A 17,187-nucleotide genomic window follows, 5' to 3' on the forward strand; every position below is an offset into this window, starting at 1 on the left:
CGGTGCCTCATGCCTGTAATTCCTGCACTTTGGGAGGCTGAGGCTGGCAGATCACCTGAGGTCAGGAGTTTGAGACCAGCCTGACAAACATGATGAAACCCCATCTCTACTAAAAACACAACAGATTAGCTGGGGGTGGTGGCAGGCACCTGTAATCCCAGCTACTCGGGAGGCTGAGGCAGGAGAATCGCTTGAACCCGGGAGGCAGAAGTTGCAATGATCCAAGATCGCACCACTGCACACCAGCCTGGGAAACAAGACAAAACTCAGACTCAAAAAAAATTTTTTTTGAAGATAATTATACATCTATCCCCTATGTAGCATCACTCAGTTACATTTATTCTTGCCTTCCATTTTTTTTTTATTGGCAATACCATTCCATAGGTTGTGCTGTTTACTTCACATAGACTCACAGAAAATAATCTCTAGTGTCTAGATTCGTGTTTTGGGCAACACAAGCTGACAGCATTACTCAGACATCTGAGATCATAAAACCCAGCCGATGCCATCTGGGTATAAGTCCTAAAGGAAGTCTCACCTGATTCCACCAGAGAACATGATGGACAATATTCCTCACAGTATTGTTTGCAATATGGAGAAGTGAAGGCAAAACAGCACATGCACCCTGGGTTTGGAATGATACACTGTGGAATATGTACACAACGGAATAAGCACTGAAAAGTGGGCTGTGTATATGTACCCGGGAAGGAACAAAACGAATATATGAAAAAGGTCTATCACAATTTCTTACATGTAAGTTAAAATACAGTCACAGAAAGAAAAGCTGCATGCTTTACAAGAATATATTCAAATTTAAGGTTACATATCAAGTGTATTAGAGTGGTTGCCTCGGAGGGGAAGGCAAGTGGAAATAGGGAATGAGGATTAAAAAAAAAAAAGAAAGCAAAAGTGGTGCCTCTCACAGCTAGGTGATGGTCATGTGGCAGGAGCAGAGATATACATGAAGAGACTTCTGTTTGATGCCTGTATTAGTCCCTTTTCATACTGCTATGAAGAAATACCCGATACTGGGTAATTTACAAAGAAAAAGAGGTTTGATGGACTCACAGTTCCACATAGCTAGGGAGGCCTCACAATCATGGCAGAAGGTGAAGGAGGAGCAAAGGCACATCTTACATGGTGGCAGAGAGCATGTGCAGGGGAACTGGCCTTTATAAAACCATCAGATCTTATGAGACTTATTCACTATCAGGAGAACAGGAAGGGAAAGCTCACCTCCACGATTCAATTACCTCCCACCAGGTCCCTCCCACAACATGTGGTGATTATGGGAGCTACAATTCAAGATGAGACTTGGGTGGGGACACAACCAAACCACATCAATGCCCCTCTCTAGAAAGAGCAAAAGAAAATGGTACTCTCTCTGTTTTTTGTTTGTTTGTTTGTTTTTGTTTTTTTTGAGCCTGTTGCTCAGGCTGAATTGCAATGGCGCAATCTCGGCTCACCGCAACCTCTGCCTCCCAGATTCAAGCGATTTTCCTGCCTCAGCCTCCCGAGTAGCTGGGATTATAGGCATGTGACACCATGCCCAGCTAATTTTGTATTTTTAGTAGAGATGGGGTTTCTCCATGTTGGTCAGGCTGGTCTCGAAACCACCGTGGTCTCCCAAAGTGCTGGGATTACCGGCATGAACCACCGCGGCTGGCCAGAAAATGGTACTCTCTTTATGGTGGCCTTTTTCAGGGCTGGCATTCAGCTGCTATGCACTGGTACCCCAAATTGGTTGTTCATGGAAGACCCCCATTCTGAGTAGTCAATCCCAGCCTCACTATGTTACCTGGTTCGAAAATGACTGTGCCTCTTCTTGTTTCACAGATGTGTGCTCCTCTTGCGTTCCCCAAAACATTTATCTTTCTCCCACCATCAATTATTGTTAGTTCAACTTAATTTTCTCTTTTAGGCTACGAATCTCCTCACACATTAAACATACAAAATTTTGACCCCTGATGATCAGATTCCATTGAATGTTCTGGGTCCTGTTTTAGGCTGCTGAATCCACTGCTCTTGTCATTTTAAGGCATCTGATTTTTTCGTTTACTTCTAGGACTTCCTCAGTTTCCAGTCTGCTGATTACAGCCTTTCTTAGTTTCAATTTTATCGTTTATTTTTAAGTCATTTCTCTCTCATTTAGGGTGGAAGGGGAGGAGGTTGAGGGGATACATCTGCCCTCTTGCTCAGTTGCCCCTGACACACTTCAGTTTAGAGGTTGAATTTAATTAAGCACAAGAGGAAACTGATAGGACTCTCGGGCAGACCACAGGCAACAAACAGGGAAAATGTGAGGGATCCTGGAGACCTGCTGAGGTGGGGCTGAGAAAACCACAGAGTGCTGGGGACGAGCGCTGGCACAGGGGAAGATGCTGAGCTGGGCGTTGACCCGGATACAGAAACCCCCGCCCCAGGTCTTCCCAATGGCGAAAGGCAGGGCAGCGGAAGTAGATGTAAGAGGGCTCCGGGCAGGGGTGAGGGGTCACCACCGGGGAGATCAGGGGCTGAAAGTTCTCGCCAATAGGCTTAGCGCTGGCCTTTCCTCACGGGGAGGTGGGGCGCAATGCTTAGGGCGGCTCCCAGTAGCTGGGCAGGGGAAGAACTGGGATTCATCCTGGATCCGCGCTGTGGCTCACGCACCCAAGGGTCCTGGGGCAAGGCTGGGCTAATACAATCAGAAACCTCCGTCATTGCTGTCCTGAAATGTGGTAAGAGAAAGAAAGTCATGAATGCAGGTGATGCTTTCCCTGATCCTCTTTCCTGCCCCTTTGTCTCACCCTGTCCTTGTTACCTGTTCCTCCTCTTTCCCTCCTTTCTCCCTGTCACCTGCTTCCTTCACTGCCCCTTCCTGTCTCCTAAACCTTCTACCCAGGCATTCTCAGCTTTGTCCTCCTGGCCTTGTTCCTTTCAGGACAAAGACAGAGGCAGAGCCCTAGGATGGGACTCCTACAAAGCCTCTGTCTTTTTCTAAGGTCTGTGTCTGCAGGAAGGCAGAGATTGCAAGAAAACACATATTTAAATTGGACTCAGCTGTCACTTTTCCTGCCTCTGTGATCTGTCTTCTTTTTTCTAGCCGTCTTTCTAGGAACAGCATCTGACTCCAGCTCCATTGCCCCCCAGGCCAAATCCAGGCCCCACTCACCTGTGGCACCTGCAGGTCAGGAACACAAACAGGACTCACAGCATCAGGGCCTTGGCCAGGAGGAGTCCACACAGCACAGAGACCAGGAGTTTGGGGTCAGCTGAGCCAGGGCAGATGGGGCACTTGATTTCCTGCAGGGAGGAAGGAGAAAGGAGGATGGACTTGGGCCAGGATGTCACCTGCTGCTGCTGTGTCCCTTAGCCAGGCCCCTTGTGGCTGGAGCTACTTGTATAAGGGCTCACCCTGAACTCACTATGACACAGGGGTGTGGGGCAGGAGCCACAGAGGTCTCTGGGACTGAGAGGAGACCTAGGCAGAAGGAACCTCAAAGTCTTGAATGGAGGAAAAAGCTGGCCAGGGGAAGAACAAGGGATTGGAGGTCAGGGAAGGGGAGGGATAGAGCCAGGGGAGCAGGAACTCTCCCTAACTAGGTCGGGTAGAACAGGACTATCAGGAGCCTCCTAGGAATCAGAGCCAAGTGCATCTTTAAGACCAGCCAAGATATCACACCTGAAGGAATGAGGCCCAGACACTGCACAGGACCTGACTAGACCCTTAGGAGCAGTGACAGAGCACAGACCTAGACCTCCTGTCTGCTGGTGCCAGGGGTCCTCCCAGGTCCCCTCTGTGTGGCACCTACTCCTGGCCTGCCTAGCTCTGATTCTGGGACTACTCTGTCCTAGCAAATCTGCTTTTCTCTTGTGGCCTCAGTAGCTTCCTGCTTCAGTATTACTTCATATTTGGTAAAGCTAGTGAGTTCTTTTTATTTTCACTTTTTCATGGTTGATTTAGCTAGTCATGCATTGTCTTTTTTTCATTTAATTTCAGAGTAAACTTTTAAAGTTCTTTACAAAAGTAAACTGAAGTTGTGTTTGGGATTGCACTTAAAGACTTGAATTTGGGGGAAATTGACATCTTTACAATGTTATTGCCTCTTCCAAAATCATGGATTATTTCTATTTATTCAGATCACCAGTCATTTTTTAGCATTTTGTAGTTTTCTCCAAATAGGTCTGGCTTAAATTAATTCTTTCTAGAAACTTAATGATTTTGTCGCTGTAATGAAAACTATCTTAGGTTTCTAAATGATTATTTTTCATAGAGATCTATTTGTGATGTACGTCGGTTGATTTTGTGTCTGGCAGCCTTGCTAAATTCTCTTGTGAGATTTAATTGTTTGTTGTTTCTCATTCTTTTTCTGGGTAGATGATACCATCATCTGCAAGTCATGACGGTTTTTTCTCTTCTTGTCTAATCTTCTTTATTGTAACTTGTTTTCCTTTCCTTCAAGCATTGATCAGAACCTCTAATATTATAGAAGACATTAATAGTAGCTGCAGAAATCCTGAATTTGTTTGTTTATGCTTTCTTCACTAAATAATGTTTATTGTAATCATTGCTGTACAATCTTTACCAAGTTATCTGTTCTTATTTCCATTTTATTAAGAGCTTTTTCATATAACAAAAATGTGCTCAAGGTTCCCAAATGCTTTTGGTGCAGCAGTTGACTTTTTCCCCTGTAGTTTATGAATTTGGTTCACTTATATTAATAGATTTTTCTGAAGTTGAACAATCCTTTCTGTTTTGTGATAAAACTGTACTCGATCATAATACAGTCTTCTTTTTGATGCACTCTTGAATTCAGTTAGCTAATGGTAATTTGGGAATTGACTCCACGTGCGTCAGAGAAATAAACCTGTAATTTAGTTTTTTTATTTCCCCCTAACTGGTTTTGTGATTTTGATGACACTAGCCCCTTCAAATAACCTGGGCTGTTCTTGCTTCTTTTCTATTTTCTGCAACATCTTGTATGAAATATAAATCAAATGTTTCTTAAATGATTGAGTTACCTGTAAAACCAGGTGAGTCTTGAATTTTCTGTGAGGGTGGAGCTTATCTACCATTCCAGTTTTCCTATTTATTAATCTATTGAAATTTGTTTCTTCTTGTGTTAATCTTAGCAGTTCATGTTTTTTAAGGAATGTGTGCACTTCTAAGGTTTAAAACAACAAGATTTTGTTCAGGATTTATTTATTTTAAAATCTCTATAGAATGAGTGCATGGTTATTTTCTTCTTTTTCTTCAATTTGTTATCATCTTCTTTTATCTTCATTTGTCTTGACAAGAATATGGCTATCTTTTTAAACTTTCAAAGAATGAATTATGACTTGCCTTGATCTTCATTTTCAATCATTCAATTTATTTCAGCCCTTACCGTGATTGTTTCCCTCCTTTATGATTCTTTGGGCATGCCCTGGTGCTCACGTTCCATCTTCTTAAGATGCTTCCTTAGCTCATTAATTTGAAAGCTTTCATGTTTTCCAACAAATATATTCAAAGCTACTAATTGATCTCCAATATTAACTATGCCCCATACTTTTTTTTTTTTTTTTTCAGACGGAGTCTCGCTCTGTCGCCCAGGCTGGAGTGCAGTGGCCGGATCTCAGCTCACTGCAAGCTCCGCCTCCCGGGTTCACGCCATTCTCCTGCCTCAGCCTCCCGAGTAGCTGGGACTACAGGCGCCCGCCACCTCACCCGGCTAGTTTTTTGTATTTCTTTTAGTAGAGACGGGGTTTCACTGTGTCAGCCAGGATGGTCTCGATCTCCTGACCTCGTGATCCGCCCGTCTCGGCCTCCCAAAGTGCTGGGATTACAGGCTTGAGCCACCGCGCCCGGCCGCCCCATACTTTTTGATATGTAGTGGTGATATTATCAAAATATATTTTATTACATACTTAATAATTCACATATGAATGTATTAATAATTAGTTTTAAAGTGCTATTTTATCTTTACTTCTCTTATGCATTCTTAATGTTATTGCATTGGGTTTGGAGAATATATTCGGTGTCATACTGATTCTTTGGAATTTCTTCATGTTTCTTATATGTCTTCATACAAGGTGTCTTTTTGTAAATACATTCCTTGTATTTGAAAGAATGTATACTATCTGTTTTTAATTATGTATAGGGTTATAAACGTGTATATCTACTTATACATGGTTTACATAATATATATTATGAATACTGTATTTTATAAAACATACATAATACATTTATATAGTTTAGAACAGTTTCAATCTGAAACTACATATTTATATATTTGAAAATATTATTTATTTAAAAGTATAATTTATTACATATTCATCCTATATTCTTATACATATCTTATAATATATATAACACATTTATAAATATTATATGATGGCATAGTACCTGGAATTTATTAGTTATTTGGCTTAGAACTTAGATCCCTCTATTTAGTTTTGGTCTGATTGGTCTTTGCTCCTCTGAGAGGTATGTGAGCCTCCAACTACAATAGCTAATATTTACTTCTCCTTGCATTTCTGGTAGTGTTGTTTCATATATTTCATGGCCAAAGTTTAGGCACACGTGCTCTATTTTCACATTCAAGCACATCTTTCATCAGTATATATAGTGTCTCTTTGTCTATTTTATAGACAAATTTATAGACATGATATTTTACCTTAAATTCTATTTTGTTCAATATTAAGAGTACCAGAACAGTGTATTTTGTTTCCTAATAGTCAAATATAGTTTTCTTTTTTTTTTTATTATTATACTTTAAGTTCTAGGGTACATGCAGATAACGTGCAGGTTTGTTACATATGTATACCTGTGCCATGTTGGCGTGCTGCACCCATCAACTCGTCAGCACCCATCAACTCATCATTTACATCAGGTATAACTCCCAATGCAATCCTTCCCCCTCCCCCCTCCCCATGATAGGCCCCGGTGTGTGATGTTCCCCTTCCCAAGTCCAAGTGATCTCATTGTTCAGTTCCCACCTATGAGTGAGAACATGTGGTGTTTGGTTTTCTGTTCTTGTGATAGTTTGCTAAGAATGATGGCTTGAACCGGTCTGATGCGGTTTGATCCGGTCTGATCCAGTCTGAGCCGGTCAAAACCGCTTTGAACCGGTCTGATCCGGTTTCATCCGGTCTGATCCGGTTCGATCCGGTTTGAACCGGTCTGATCCGGTTTGATCCGGTCTGAGCCGGTCACAACTAGCTTGAACCGGTCTGATGCGGTTTGATCCGGTCTGATCCGGTCTGAGCCGGTCAAAACCAGTTTGATGCGGTTTGATCGGTTTGATCCGGTCTGATCCGGTCTGAGCCGGTCAAAACCAGTTTGATGCGGTTTGATCCGGTCTGAGCAGATCAAAACCGGTTTGAACTGGTCTGATCCGGTTTCTTCCGGTCCGATCCGGTTCGATCCGGTTTGATCCAGTCTGATCCGGTCAAAATCGGTTCAATCCGCTCAAAACCGGTCTGATCCTTTTTGATCCGGTTTGATCCGGTCTGATCCGGTCTGACCCGGTTTGATCCGGTTTGATCCGGTCCGATCCGGTTAGATCTGGTCAAAACCGGTTTGATCCGGACCGATCCGGTTTGATCCGGTTTGATCCGGTCAAAGCCGGTTCGATCCGGTCTGATCTGGTTTGGTCCGGTCAAAACCGGTTGGAACCGGTCTGATCCAGTTTGATTCGGTGTGATCTGGTTTGATCCGTTCTGATCCGGTCTGATCCGGTCAAAACCGGTTCGGTCCGGTCAAAACCGGTTCGAACCGGTCTGATCCGGTTTGATCCGGTCTAATCTGGCTTGATCCGGTTTGAACCGGTCTGAGCCGGCCACAACCGGTTTGATCCAGTCTGATCCGGTCTGATCCGGTTTAATCCGGTCTGATCCGGTTTGGTCCGGTTTGAACCGGTCTGATCCGGTTTGATCTGGTCTGAGCCGGTCACAACCGGCTTGAACCGGTCCGATGCGGTTTGATCCGGTCTGATCCGGTCTGAGCCAGTCAAAACCGGTTTGATGCGGTTTGATCCGGTCTGAGCCGGTCAAAACCGGTTTGAACTGGTCTGATCCGGTTTCATCCGGTCTGATCCGGTTCGATCCGGTTTGAACCAGTGTGATCCGGTTTGATCCGGTCTGAGCCAGTCACAACCGGCTTGAACCGGTCTGATGCGGTTTCATCTGGTCTGATCCGGTCTGAGACGGTCAAAACCGGTTTGATGCGGTTTGATCCGGCATGATCCGGTCTGAGCAGGTCAAAACCGGTTTGAACTGGTCTGATCCGGTTTCTTCCGGTCCGATCCGGTTCGATCCGGTTTGATACAGTCTGATCCGGTCAAAATCGGTTCAGTCCGCTCAAAACCGGTCTGATCCTTTTTGATGCGGTTTGATCCGGTCTGATCCGTTCTGACCCGGTTTGAACCAGTCTGATCCGGTTTGATCCGGTTCCATCCGGTCCGATCCAGTTAGATCTGGTCAAAACCGGTTAGATCCGGACCAATCCGGTTTGATCCGGTTTGATCCGGTCAAAGCCGGTTCGATCCGGTCTGATCCGGTTTGATCCGGTCAAAACCGGTTGGAACCAGTCTGATCCGGTTTGATCTGGTGTGATCCGGTTTGATCCGGTTTGAACCGGTCTGATCCGGTTTGATCCAGTCTGAGCCGGTCACAACCGGTTTGATCCGGTCTGATCTGGTTCGATCCGGTCTGATCCAGTTTGATCCGGTTTGAACCGGTCTGATCCGGTTTGATCCAGTCTGAGCCGGTCACAACCGGTTTGAACCGGTCTGATCCGGTCTGATCCAGTCTGAGCTGGTTACAACCGGTTTGATCCGGTCTGATCTGGTTCGATCCGGTCTGATCCAGTTTGATCCGGTTTGAACCGGTCTGATCCGGTTTGATCCAGTCTGAGCCGGTCACAACCGGTTTGATCCAGTCTGATCTGGTTCGATCCGGTCTGATCCAGTTTGATCCGGTTTGAACCGGTCTGATCCGGTTTGATCCAGTCTGAGCCGGTCACAACCGGTTTGATCCAGTCTGATCTGGTTCGATCCGGTCTGCTCCAGTTTGATCCGGTTTGAACCGGTCTGATCCGGTTTGATCTGGTCTGAGCCGGTCACAACCGGCTTGAACCGGTCTGATGCGGTTTGATCCGGTCTGATCCAGTCTGAGCCGGTCAAAACCAGTTTGATGCGGTTTGATCCGGTCTGATCCGGTCTGAGCAGGTCAAAACCGGTTTGAACCTGTCTGATCCTGTTTCATCCAGTCCAATCCGGTTCGATCCGGTTTGATCCAGACTCATCCGGTTTGATCCGGTCAAAACCGGTTCGATCCGGTCTGATCCGGTTTGATCCAGTCAAAACCGGTTGGAACCAGTCTGATCCGGTTTGATCTGGTGTGATCCGGTTTGATCCGTTCTGATCCGGTCTGATCCGGTCAAAACCGGTTCGAAACATTCTGATCCGGTCTGATCCGGTCAAAACAGGTTCGAACTGGTCTGGTCCGGTTTGATCCGGTCTGATCCGGTTTGAACCAGTCTGATCCGGTCTGAGCCGGTCACAACCGGTTTGATCCGGTCTGATCCGGTTTGATCCGGTTTGAACCGGTCTGATCCGGTTTGATCTGGTCTGAGCCGGTCACAACCGGCTTGAACCGGTCTGATGCGGTTTGATCCGGTCTGATCCGGTCTGAGCCGGTCAAAACCAGTTTGATGCGGTTTGATCCGGTCTGAGCAGGTCAAAACCGGTTTGAACCTGTCTGATCCGGTTTCATCCAGTCCAATCCGGTTCGATCCGGTTTGATCCAGACTCATCCGGTTTGATCCGGTCAAAACCGGTTCGATCCGGTCTGATCCGGTTCAATCCGGTCTGAGCCGGTCGAAACCGGTTTGATGCGGTTTGATCCAGTCTGATCTGGTCTGTTAAATGAAATAGGGAGGAACAGAAAGTAAAATGCAGCATGTTGTCACTCACATGTGAAAGCTAAAAATGCTGATTTCTTGGAGTAAAGAGTAGAATAGAGGTTACTAGAGGCTGAGAATGATGAGGAAAAGGGTAAGGGGGTTAGGCAGAGATTTGTTAAAGGATACAAGGAGTTGGTTTTTTGAAACAATAATTAAGATTGGTAGACCACTAGCTAGACTAATAAAGAAAAAAGAGAGACAATCTAAATAAACACAATCAGAAATGACAAAGGGGACATTACCACTGATCCCACAGAAATACAAAAACCCTCAGAGACTACTATGAACACCTCTGTGTGCACAAACTAGCAAAGCTAGAAGAAATTGATAAATTCCTCAAAACATACTAACTCCCAAGATTGAAACAGGAAGAAATTGAATTCCTGAACAGACCGATAATGAATTCTAAAATTGAATCAGTAATAAAATACCTATCAGGTGAATCACCTGAGCTCAGGAGTTCAAGACCAGCCTGGGTAACATGAGGAAACCCTGTCTTTACCAAAAACACCCTTGGGATGTAAGATTGGCTTAATATGCAAATCAATAAATACAATTCATCACATAAACAGAACTAACAACAGAAACTACCTGATTATCTCAATAGATACAGAAGAGGCTTTCAATAAAATTCAACATTCTTTTCATGTTAAAAACCCTAAACAAACTAGACATTGAAAGGACATACATCAAAATAATAAGAGTCATCTCTGACAAACCCATAGCCAACATCATACTGAAGGGGCAAAAGCTGGAAGCATTCCCTTTCAGAACCAGAAAAATACAAGGATGCCCACTCTCACCACTCCTATTCAACATAGTACCGGAAGTCCTAGTCAGAGCAATCAGGCAAGAGAAAGAAAGAAAAGGCATTCAAATAGGAAAAAAGGGAGTCAAACTATCTCTGTTTGCAAATGTTATGATTCTATACCTTCAAAAAGCCATATTCTCTGCCCAAAAGCTCCTAGATCTGACAAACAACTTCAGCAAAATTTCAAGATACAAAATCAATGTACAAAAATCAGTAGCATTTCTATACACCAACAGTGCTCAAGCTGAGAGCCAAATCAAGAACATAAATCCATTCACAATATCCACAAAGAGAATAAAATACCTAGGAACACAGCTAACCAGTGAGGTGAAAAATCTCTGAGAAAGAAAAGAATTACAAAGCACTTCACAAAGAAATCAGAGATGACACAAATAAATGGAAAAGTATTTCATTCTCAGGGATAGGAAGAATCAATATTGTTAAAATGGCCATACTGCCCAAAGAAATGTACAAATTCAGTGCTATTCCTATCAAACTGCCAATGATATTCTTCACAGGATTAGAAAAAAAAATTCTAAAATTCATATGGAACCAACGCAGAGCCCAAACAACCAAGGCAATTCTAGACAAAAAGAACAAAGCTGGAGACATCACATTACCCAACTTCAAACTATACTATAAGGCTACAGTTACCAAAGCAGCATGGTATTGGTACAAAAACAGACATGTAGACCAATGGAGCAGAATAGAGGGCTCAGAAATAAAACTGCACACACATAACCATCTGATCTTCAACAAAGTTGACAAAAACATGCAATGTGGAAAGGACTCCCTATCCAGTAAACAGTGCTGGGTAACTGGCTAGCCATATGCAGGAGATCGACACCAGACCCCTTCCTTACGTCATATACAAGAATCAACTCAAGAGGGATGGGAGACTTAAATGTAAAACCTAAAGCTATAAAAACCTTGGCAGATAATCTAGGTAATACCATTCTGGACGTAGGCCAGAGCAAAGATTTCATGACAAAGACACTGAAAGCAATTGAGACAAAAACAGAAGTGGTACCTAATTAAACTAAACATTTTCTGCACAGCAAAAGAAACTATCAACAGATTAAATAGACAGCCTACAGAATGGGAGATAATATTTGCCAACTAATGTAACCAACAAAGGTCTAATATCCAGAATCTATAAGGAGCTTAACAAATTAACAAGCAAAAAATAACCACCTTAAAAAATGGGCAAAGGACATGAATAGACACTTCTCAAAAGAAGACATACATGTGGCTAACAAGCATATGAAAAAAAAAATGCTCAACATCACTAATCATTAGAGAAATGCAAATCAAAACCACAATTAAATGTTATCTCCCACCAGTCAGAATGGTTATTATTAAAAAGTCAAAAAATCACAAATGCTGGCAACATTGTAGAGAAAAGTGAATGTGTATACACTGCTGATGGGAATGTAAATTATTTCAACCATTGCGGAAAGCAATTTGATGATTTCTCAAAGAACTTAGAACTACCATATGACCCAGAAATCCCATTCTTGGATATGTACCCAAAAGAATATGAATTGTTCTACCACGTACACAACACATGCATGACATGTATGTTCATTACAGCACTATTCCCAATAAAAAAGACACGGACTCAACCTAAATGTTCATCAATGGTAGAATGGATAAAGAAAATCTGGTACATATACACCATGGAATGCCACACAGCCATACAAAAGAAAGAGATCATGTCCTTTACAGCAACATGGATGAACCTGGAGACCATTATCTTAAGTGAACTAATGGATAAACAAAAAAACAAATAACACATGTTCTCACCTACAAGTGGGAGTTAAACGTTGAATACACATGAACACAAAGAAAAGAACCACAGACAGTGGGACCTACTTGAGGGTGGAGGGTAGGTGGAAGGTGAAGAGTGAAAAACTACCTATTGGGTACTATGCTTATTATCTGGATAACAAAATAATCCGTATACCAAACCCCCATGACACACAATTTACCTAACTAAAAACCCTGCACATGAACACCTGAAACTAAAAGGTTTTTTTTTTTTTAGGAAACCAAATAATGATGAAAAATAAAACATAATCCACCAATCTTCATAGTTCAGCTGTGATAAACACTTGTAAAAATACTACTAAAAGGGATTGCTGGGTCAAATGGTATTTCTGGTTCTAGATCCTTGAGGAATTGCCACACTGTCTTCCACAATGGTTGAACTAATTTACACTCCCACCAACAGTGTAAAAGTGTTTCTATTTCTCCACATCCCGTGGTTTCCTGACTTTTTAATGATCGCCATTCTAACTGGCATGAGATGGTATCTCACTGTGGTTTTGAATTGCATTTCTCTAATGACCAATGATGATGAGCTTTTTTCATGTGTTTGTCAGCTACATACATATAGGATTATAAATCATTCTACTGTAAAGACACATGCACACGTATGTTTATTGCAGCACTGTTTGCAATAGCAAAGACTTGGAACCAACCCAAATGTCCATCAATGATAGACTGGATAAAGAAAATGTGGCACATACACACCATGGAATACTATGCAGCCATAAAAAAGGATGAGTTCATGTTCTTTGCAGAGACATGGATGAAGCTGGAAACCACAAATCTCAGCAAACTAACACAGGAACAGAATACCAAACACCGCATGTTCTCATTCATAAGTGGGAGTTGAACAATGAGAACACATGGACACAGGGAGGGGAACATCACACACTGGGGCCTGTCAGGGGTTGGGGGGGCTAGGGATAGCATTAGAAGAAATACCTAATGTAGATGACGGGTTGGTGGGTGCAGTAAATCACCATGGCACGTGCATACCTATGTAACAAATCTGCAAGTTCTGCACATGTATCCCAGAACTTAAAGTATAATAATAATAAGAAGAATATAAAGAGATAACCGCCCCCCAAAATACTAGTGAAAGATTGTAAATGATGAATATGGATTTCACCAAAAGCTATGATATACGTCAGGAGGGTGGAGACTTGGGTAGTTTATGCAGCTAAATCTTCCTTTCAGACAGGACATCAACAATAATAAAAAGCTGACATTTTGCTATATATACATATATATGTATATTTCATATATTTATACATATATACATATATATGTGTATATATATGAAATGCTGCACAGATCATTTCCACATTTTTAAACTGGATTTTTTGGGGTTTTGGCTGTTGCAATTTTTGAGCTCCCTGTATATTCTGGATATTATTCCCCTGTCCGATGAGTAGTTTGCACATATTTTCTTTCATTCTGTAGGCTGTCTTTCCACTTTGTTGCTTGTTTCCTTTGCTGTGCAGAAGTTTTGTATTTTGTTATGATCCCCTTTGTTTGTTTTTGCTTTTCATGCTGTGGTTTTGAAGTCTTATCATACAATCTTTTTTTACAAATCATTATCTTGAAGAGTTTCTTCTTTTTTTCTAGCAGTTGTATGGTTTTACACTTTGGTCTTTAATCCATTTGAATTGATTTTTGGACAGGGTGAGAGATGGAAATCTAGATTTATTCTTCTGCATATTAATATCTAGTTTTGCCAGGACCATTTATTCCCCTAAAACAAGTTCATGATGCTGTTCTTAAAAATCAGTTGGCTGTATATACATGAATTAATTTATTGGTTCTCTATTCTGTTCCATTAGTCTACATGTCTGCGTTTATGTCAGTGCCATGCTCTTTTGGTCACTATAGTTTTGTAGTATATTTTGAAATCTGAAAATTCAGCTTTATTGTTTTTGCTCAAAATAGCTTTTGCTTATTTGGGTTCTTTTATGGTTCCACATGAATTTTTAGGTTATTTTTCTATTTCTATGTAGCATGATCATTTTAACAATATTAATTCATCCAGTTCACAAACGTGGGATGTTTTCCCATTATTTTGTATCTTTTTCAATTCTTTTCCTCAGTATTTTATAGTTTTCCTTGTAAAGTTTTTTCTCCTACTTTGTTAAATTATTCTTGATATTTTTTGTCACTACTTTAAATGGTATTGCTTTTTAAATTTTATTTTAGCTACTTTATTGTTCATGTATAGGAACACTACTGACTTTTATATATTGATTTTATATCCTGCAACTTTAGTGAATTTAATTATCAGCTCTAAGAGTTTTTTGGAAGAATCTTAAGGTTTTTCTGAATATAAAATCATGTCATGTGCATACAGGGACAATTTGATTTCCTTCTTTCCAATTTGGATGCCCTTTATTTCTTCTTTTGCCTAATTGCTCTGCCTAAGACTTCTAGTACTATGTTGAATTAGAATGGTGAAAATGGGCATCCTTGTCTTGTTTCAAATCTTAGAGGAAAGGCTTTTAGCTTTTTCCTGTTTAATATGATGTTAACTGAAGGTTATCTTATAAGACCTTATTGTGTTGAGGCACTTTCCTTCTATACCTGATTTATTGAGACTTTTCATCATGATGGCATGTTGTATTTATCAAATGCTTTTCCTGCGTCTGTTGAGATGTTCATATGGTTTCTATCCTTCATTTTGTCGATCTGATGTATCACATTTATTGGTTTGCATATATTTAACCATCCTTGCATCCCTGGAATGAATCCCACTTGATCATGGTGTATAATCTTTTTGATTTCCTGTTGAATTTGGATCCCTAGTATTTTGCTGAGGATTTTTGCATATGGACTCATCAGGAATATTGGCCTATAGTTTTCCTTTATAGGTGTGTCCTTATCTGATTTTGATATCAGGGTTATGCTGGCCTCACAGAAATAGTTTGGAAGAATTATTTCTCCCTCAATATTTTGGAGTAGTTCGAGGAGAATTGGCATTAGGTTTTCTTTAAACTTCAACATAATTTAGCAGTGGAGTCATCTGGGCTTTCCTTTGTTCAGATATTTTTTTATTACTGATTCAATTTTGTTACTCGTTATTTGTCTATTCATGTTTCCTACTTCTTGGTTCAATTCTGATAGGATGTGTGTGTCCAGAAATTTATCTGTTTCTTCTGGGTTTTTTAATTTATTAGAGCATAGTTGCCAATAATAGTCTCTAATGATTCTTTGTCTTTCTTTTATATATGTCGCAGAAGAAGAAAAGTTGTTCCAGACACCTTGGAGGTCTGTCTCCAGCTCAGATTAAGTCACCCAGGTGGAACAGATGGCATGGAAAGCTCAGAATGTGCTGTCCCATCATTCTCAAGCAATAGCTGGGTGTCTAGTAGGGACGGAGGCTTAGGTAAGGCCCTGAAGAGCTTTTATCTCTTCCAGAACATGGCACTTCCCAAACAGAGTCAACCCTAAAAGACACTCTGGATTCAACATAACTTGTGTCTGAATGAGGATCGCTGCACAGAGGACAGAAGAAAGCAGAGTATTACTTTGGGATTAGCTGAGGCCCTAGGCTCATGCCTCTCTTGTGGATTCCAGAGAACCAGGCTGGACCACATCAGGGACTATCTCCAACTCCAAGCAGGCCCAGGGGGTCCTGAACATGAGCAGGCAGAATGACCTTCCCTTCAATTTCTATCCCCATGCCCTAACACAGGTCTTAGATGTACCCACTTCAAGCCAGCAAAACTCCCATTCATCAACCCCAGAGGAAAGGAGCTGGGGCTTGGGGCACTATGATCATACAAGCTTCTTATACCCCTTGGACAAGGTGTGTCCCTGTCTGCAGGAATCACAACCGTCTTTCCAAGTTGTGACCCTACCTCAAGCCTCTCCCCAGGCTTGAGATAAGATGCAGGAATCCAACCCTCTCCTCCCCCAGGGTCACAGCACAACCACCAGCTATCTCCAAAAGTCCTCTCCCAGTCTTCACACTCCTCACAACTTTCTACCCTTGATGTGTGTGAGGGATTCATTCCTCAAAGAAGGTTTCAATACCTTTTGCCATGTGCTCCACACTGGCCTCCCACCTCACTCTGACAGATAGCATATATTTTCTTGGGACTTGCATTAGCTAAGATTTAGTTGCAAACTACAAAATCCAAGCTATGGATTTTAAGTAGAAAGGGATTTTTAAAATCAAACATGAAATGCTTTACAGAATCAGATCCTATGTAACTTCTGGGCATGACTCTTAAAGCCACAGGATGGGCTACTAAGGGACTGCTGCCTTTGCCACAGTCAACAGCCTTTCCAAATCAGGCAACTTTCCAAATCTGGAAGCTGCCAGCACAGCCCTGGCTGCAGAACCCCTCCATCTCACCCATAGTCTACCAGCACAATAGATGCCTCTCTTCCCATTCAGCTCACTTCCACATTTAAGTCTCATACAAATACATTGAATGGGTAGGACCTAAAATATATCTGGAACCCTAGCTGCAAAGGAATCAGAAATGATCTTGTAGACCTTTTACTATAGAAAGACCCATGAGAAAGAGGTGGCAGCCACTCATAGTGGCTCACACCTGTAATTCTAGCACTCTGGGAGGCTAAGCTGGGTGGATCTCTTGAGTCCAGGAGTTCAAGACAAGCC

The 17,187-nt window shown here is 42.0% G+C and overlaps 1 long non-coding RNA gene across 1 annotated transcript; it reads right to left on the minus strand.

The window, feature by feature from the left end:
* Nucleotides 1–2,103: 2,103 nt before the first annotated feature.
* On the minus strand, nucleotides 2,104–3,288 carry LOC112623775. Its single transcript, XR_003119201.1, has 2 exons — nucleotides 3,152–3,288; nucleotides 2,104–2,707 (listed from the first exon to the last, which is right to left on the minus strand). It is a non-coding gene; the product is annotated as an uncharacterized LOC112623775 (long non-coding RNA).
* Between the last annotated feature and the right edge of the window lie 13,899 nt (nucleotides 3,289–17,187).

This window comes from Theropithecus gelada, chromosome 4 (genome assembly GCF_003255815.1).
Source record: "Theropithecus gelada isolate Dixy chromosome 4, Tgel_1.0, whole genome shotgun sequence".
NCBI lineage: Eukaryota > Metazoa > Chordata > Mammalia > Primates > Cercopithecidae > Theropithecus > Theropithecus gelada.